The 6,478-nt window shown below is 56.8% G+C and overlaps 1 protein-coding gene and 1 long non-coding RNA gene across 4 annotated transcripts in view; one reads left to right on the plus strand and one right to left on the minus strand.

Annotated features, from left to right (window-relative positions):
- Window positions 1-6,478, minus strand: part of LOC127749289 (uncharacterized) — a 174,174-nt gene that overhangs the window by 96,584 nt on the left and 71,112 nt on the right. The gene's annotated exons all lie outside the window — the stretch shown is intronic.
- Window positions 1-6,478, plus strand: part of LOC113218418 (uncharacterized) — a 16,737-nt gene that overhangs the window by 491 nt on the left and 9,768 nt on the right. The window lies entirely within an intron of this gene.

The raw sequence follows: 6,478 nt of genomic DNA on the forward strand, positions 1-6,478 counted from the left end.
TTTAAATACTTTTTTTTAGCTTTTTTAAATCTTTGTTTTTTAAACTTTTTAAAAATCTTTTGAAAGCTGTGTTTTTGTAGACGTTCCACTGAAATTGTCATTGCACACTTAAACAATTGAACGCTTGAACGAGTGGGCCCAGGGAGGCGGGCCTTCGGAGTCTACGCGCAGTGCTGTGTCCTCACTCGCGCATTTCTCAATCATCATCAGCGATATCAGCCGGCTGGCCGGCGGTGTCGCGTCGATGAAAAAGCTTGAGTGCAGTAGTCGAAGCGGCAGCGGGCTGCAGCAGACCCACTTCTCAAACAAATCGTTTTGCGTAACTGGGGCGGCGGCCAGCGGCTGCAGCGCGAGCCCGCAGAGGAGGGTCCTTCTCTTACAGGCAAATCAGCCCGCCGAGTCGGTGGGAGACAATACAGCACTAATATCCTTTAGTCATAGACAAATCGTAACTTACCAAGAATAGGAATAGCTTTGCTGAAGACATTACAAAACCATATTTGATTAAAAACCTCACTAAGCAGAAAAGTTTTCTTGTCCATACTAAGCAAGCATTGCCTAGTCAGACTTAGAAGCATATCAGTCAAGCATAGTTTGTGTACCTTAAGTGAAACGTGCTTCTCGCTAAACTATGCTGGATGAAGATGTCAGTTACTGCTCCTCAATCAGGCATAGCTTAACAGTCTGCATTACGTAGATTACGCACGGGCTGATCTGCCATAGCTGGTGAGCGGGGTCGTTCAAAAAATGGGTGACGTTTGGGGGGCAAAAAAAAATATTATGGGAACCCAGGAACCCGAAAGAGTCACATGGGATCATCATTGGAGTCCATAGGCACCCCATGATAAACGTGACCTCTAGGGGAAAGGGGGGGTACAAATATTAAAGGAGCGCTACACAGACTCCAATGGTGGTCCTGATCGGGCTCCATAATATTTCAACCCCCATCCCTTGAGGGAGGGGTCACGTAGTATCGAAACCCCTACTAAGTGACTCGCAGCTGTCAGCTGTCAGCCCGGCGAGCCGCGCAGTGAGCCATCTCCTGCCTCGACCTCTATCCAACGATCAGTAGCAGCGACGAGCCGAGGCAGAGGGAGGGAGGGTGCTGCGTGACCTTTCAGTTTCGGTGCGCCACCACCTGCCTCCCCCGGCGCGCCCGCCGCCGGTACTGGCCAGGCCGGGCCGGGCCGAGCCACGGGCAGCTGCGGCCACTGCATGTCGGCACACAGTGAGCGGGGCACACCGGCCAGGGCGGCACAGGAATGAGATTACTGCACTGCATACCCACCAGTGCCCACCAGCTTCCCCGTTGCATAGAGCAGCGTGGCCGGGGCTGGCCGGGGCTGCAGTAACGCGATACTGTGGCCTCATTGGCCGGCCGGCCAGGCGGCCCAGCCAATAGAGGGGAGGCGGGCAGCATGGGGGCGAGCATGTCGTGGATGCAAGCGGGACACGCGCGCGTCACGCCGTCACACTCGCGGGAGGGCGGAGGGAACGGGACCGCGAAAACGAGACAGCCAGCCGTCGTCGTCGCGGGGCCGGGGGAGGGAGTCGAACGCAGGCGCGCGTGGGGGAGGCGCCGCCAGGCCGTCGTGTAGCACACACTTGCGATCCGTTTATTCAGATACAAGAGCGCGGGGCGTGGCGGGCGCGGGGAACGCCCCGGAACGCCTCTCACGCGCTGCCAACTTAAGCCGCGACCGGCCACTGGCCACGCCGCCGTGCAGCCGGGAGGGAAATAAATAAGGCAATCAGCGCGCGGCCGTTTTCAAAGGTGAACCTGTTTCCCGCGCCGCGGAGGGAAGGCCTCTACAAATATAATAACGGTGATAACCACAGCAATGTGAGGTTTGCGTTTCTTGCTGTTTGTTTTATCCTGTCACACGCTCGGCCCCACCACACAGAGCCCGGGGCGCACGGTAGGCTGCCGCATGCCAAACACATTAGCGTGGGTCTTTATCCCGGGTGCATTTAGTGCAGCGCGGGTCCCTTGGAGAGGGGGAGGGGAGTGGGAGCCCGGCCCCTTCCTGGTGCGTGCGCATGCTACTACAACCGGCGATACTGCCATACTGCGCGCTTTGAGCATTGCCCCGTGCGCCCACATAGCTCGCGCTTTATTGAGTCGGGATAAACATCGCGCACGTGGTATTAGAGGGTAGAACAGGCGCAGGTTTAAGTCCTGCTGACCAGGGGGGGGGGGGGAGATGGAGGGGTGTCTGTGGGTTGCTTTCAAACAGGGAGTTTGTATCGGATGTTGCGGGTTTGCATAACCTGGGGGCTGGCCGGGCGAGGGGTGAATATCACCCTCCCCCCCTTTTCCCCATAAAACTTTGGGGGGTAGATGGTGTCTCTTTTTTCTGTTATTTTTATTTTTGCGACTGAACTCCGTGACCCATGTTTTTATTATTAATTAACTTGCAAAATGAAATGCCAAATGAACCTTTACGCAGCAACCTTTTGAGATCGACTTCGTTCAAATAACGTAACGTCGTACTTCAGAGATCGTTTATCGACAAATCGTCAAGGGGGTGCTCGCACGAACGCACTGCCGCGTGTCTTCAAACTCGCCCGCCCGCGACGGCTCCGAAATGCGGGACAGCGCGAACCTGTAAACTTGTGAAATGAAATGTTTGGTGAAGCGTCCAGCTCGTGCTGCTGGTGCTGCTGCACTGCTGCAATGGTGCAGTCCAGCAGGCACCTCACCTTGCAACACATGCATGCAGAGGAGGAGGCGGGCGACAGTGCCATGTGTGTCTCCTGGACAGAGCTATGAACACGAAAAGGCAGAGTTGCAAACTTTGCGAGATAGGTCTCAATATTTCAAGCACAGCGGATTTCTATTATCTAGCAGACTTTCAGTAATTGCACGCCGGCTTTTTTCGTAGAGCCATCCGTTTTGCCTTTTTTGCAGGGTGGAAGTAGTGCGAACATGTAGGCAGTCCCGAGCATTCCACGACGCATCCTGCGAGGTGCATCATCTCTCCGCTCTCTGCCAACCACGCCTTTAGGTGTTTTAGGGTTTGTGCGGGCCGCAGGGAGGTCGGGCCACCCCGCCGCACCTCAGTCTCTCCCAGCCGTAGAGTAGAAGTGGGTGGAGAGTGATCAGAGGGTTTAGGTATTGCAGCAGTTGCACAGGCCAGAGAGGGCAGGTGGGATAAGGGCAGAGGTTATCGACTGTGTCCACTGTCAAGATGGAGTCGGCGAGGCCTGGCGTGGCGTGCGCGGCCGAGGCTGGCACCGTCACGATACATTCGTCTGACTGACTGGTTGACTCGACCCGATTGGGGACTACGTTGGTCGTCGGAGCATGATTTCCCAAACCCTTTTATAGCTTGGTTTGTTTGCTCATTTCAAGGAGTTTCGGGTTCTCTAAAACTCCGACAGAGCGCTTGTCAGTTTTTTTTTTCTTTTTCCATAGTCCTGTATCAGTTTGAAATATGTCTCGCGCGTGGAAACTACCCGCGCAGCAGGGTACGCGCTCTACTGAGCATGGCGCGGTGGCGGTGCGGAGTGGGTGGACTTGCAACGCACCGCAACATACCGCAAACTACTACTCCGCATTGCCTAATCCGCGTTGGCCTATCGATGTAAGAAAATAGTATGAGCCGAGCCGTATACCACGGCGGTGCTTCTGCGCAGATTTGCACATTTTCCAGTCAGGCGGGTTGGAGAGGCCATTAGATGCATAGCCTCGTTATAGGGGTCTGGGTCTGGTCTGGGTCTGTCAAACAAAATGTGTGCAGCCATCAGGTATACGACGACATGGCGTGCATACGTACTCTGAACTCCTTCAAGTTAAGCTGCGAGGGAGTTAGAGACAACCACCAGTCATGAAGCCTACTCCCCCAAGTGTTCTGGATGATCCTGATCCTGGCCCAGGAGTGAGTCGCTGATCAAACCAGCCAATCCGAGTCGTGGTCGCCTCGTTTGGGGTTGAAGTTGAAGCCTTGGCGAGCAGTGGTGCTTGGCCGTGTCCGTCTCGACCGTTGGGTGGGCGCCAGACTAGGTGCAGAGCCGGGCGACCACCCCACACCGGCGCCGCCTCACTACGTGGTCCCACGTAAGTCGGCTCCCGTCGTAAACGACTGAGGGGGCCGTCACCGCTTCGCGCTAGCAGAGGGCGTTTATACGGAGCTCGCGAATTGAGCCGTCAGAGGGGGTCTGAGCCGCGTAAGCCCCGGCCCAGCTCGTGCCTCAACAACGGCTAAGTGGATGTCCTTAAGCGTGCTAAAGCGCCCCTTTTCCTTTCACAGGCCGGCCGACGCGGTGTCATGAACTAGAACAGACATTGGCCTTGCCAGCTTCACCGACACTTTTGTGACATTAACCTCGCGTAAAATGTGAGACAGGCGCTCATATGAGCGAAAAGGAATTTTATGTCCAGGTTGTAAAAAACATCTGAAGATCTTTTTCTTTTATTTTTGGTGGGTGAGACGACAAAAGTTTTCTTTGTAAAGAGTGACGAAAAAGTTGTGCGCTCGTCTAGTCACTGCCACAGATTTCGCTGGGCGAGTACCAAGAAAAATATGAATGAACATGGGTTCCCACGCGGTAGCACGGCGGGAATCGCTCCACGTTGTAACAAAACGGCCTCAGTTTCATTAATTTTCCATGATTTTTTTTCATAATTCTTTTTTGTGAGGCGGAAGGAAGTGCCCCTGGTGCTGGAGCACAGGAGTTTATAACGGAAATAAATCCCATAGTGTTTCGAGGGATATTTTCTCACCTGCTTCCGCCCTGCCCCGCCAGCCCGACTGGCTGGACAATGCAGCTCATCTCGAATGCAGGCCGCACGCCGCCCCGCCGCCGCGCTGGAGACTCCAGCCAAAAGGATCATCGGCGCTAGCCGGTGGCGAACGCCAGCGCCGCAAACTCGGAGGGGTATTACCCCTCGTGAGGCGTGGGTTTAACCGTGCCACCGCGATACGAGCTACCCCGGGCCGACTGCGTGCGGAAGCACTTCTGGTGGTGGATCCAGCCCAACCTGTTGCCTCACAGCCCCCGCGACCCGACCCGGTCGGTCCGAGCAGCTCAGCCCCACCACGGTCGCTGCCACGGTCAAGGCCGCGCGGCAGGCTGGGCTGGATCCGCCCAGCTCGGCTGCAGGGAGGGACACCACGAACGGCCGGATGATCCACCTCCGCCAAGTCTGTATAGCCGAGCACATGGCACACGCCACACGGGGAAAAGAGAAAGAAAGGGAGAAAGAAAGCAAATTGCACTCGCGAGCGCCGAGTCCAAGGACACATTTTTCTGCTAATAACGCAGTAGGGTAATATCGGCCCAAGGGCGTTATTGGCAGTGCGGTGTGTGCGGCGCCAGTCGGAGTGGATAATCATAACGGCGCGATATCGATCCGCTGCCGTGCGAGCGAGACAGAGGGGCCCGAGGGAGCGAGAGAGAGCGCGCGAGGCGTCGTCAAGCGCCTGAGGGTTAGGCAGGCACAAAGCACCCGTGCGCTCGGCCGGCGAGGGTTGCCTACCTCCCAGGCGCCTGTCCGCTCGCCAGCGAGGGCGCCGTGAGTAAGCAATCGTAAACAAAACCCAGGTTTGCTTGTTTCTTTGATACTTGTAAACACAGTTAGTCGCTTTTGAAGAAAAGTCCCTTGTAAATTTTCATTACGTTTTGAAGAGGACATCGAACTGACAATGCAGCACCGTAGAGTACATACGCGGCATTAGTGTCTTTCACCTCAGGCGAAGTAGGCGTGGGGGGTAATAGCCCACTTGTTGTGTCTTAGCTGCCCCCATTTCAAACAAAATGCAGGGGCGAGTCTCTCTATATATCTCTCTCCCCCTCTCTCTCTCTAGCTTTTCTTGCTGACACGAGATGAGAATTATCAAATCGCGCTCACACGTTGTTGCGGGCGGCGCAGCGTTAGCGGTGGCGGGGCGTGGCTGGGTGGGGTGAGGTGGGGCGGGGTATGGAAGGGTGGGGCGTAGCGTGGCGTGGCCGGCAGGGCTAAGTAACTAGAGTTGGGTGGACAGCGGGCCGGGCCGGGCCGGGCAGGCGCCACACCACGACCACAACATGAGAGATTTTCCCATGTTGGCTGCCGCTTCCTCCATTGCGCAGCACGTGTCCACCACGCGTGGCGGGGCGAGGCAGAGCGGGGCGGGGCGTTCCGTCCGTCGGACTCACGGTGTGGGCTTGGCACACCGAGGGCCCACCGGCTGGCCTACCCTGCCCTGCCCACTCCACATCCACACACCCCCGAGAGTGAGAAGAAAGGGAAGCCCTTGACATTATGCGCGGCTGGAGTGCGCGCGAGAGCGCTGCTGTCCGGCGCTGTCCGGCGGCTGCCGCTCCACAGAGCGCGCGGCGGCGAGCGCGACGCCCGATGATAGATCGCCTCTCCGCGTGGCGCCCCGCGTGGCGCCCAACAAGGAAAGAAACGGCCGGCCGGTATACGCGCGGAGCGGGGTCGCCAGACTGACCCCGCGACCTGGGCTGGGCACTTGGCAATTGTATCGCATTA

This window comes from Frankliniella occidentalis, unplaced genomic scaffold, assembly GCF_000697945.3.
Source record: "Frankliniella occidentalis isolate FOCC.00 unplaced genomic scaffold, Focc_3.1 Scaffold43, whole genome shotgun sequence".
Classification (NCBI taxonomy): domain Eukaryota; kingdom Metazoa; phylum Arthropoda; class Insecta; order Thysanoptera; family Thripidae; genus Frankliniella; species Frankliniella occidentalis.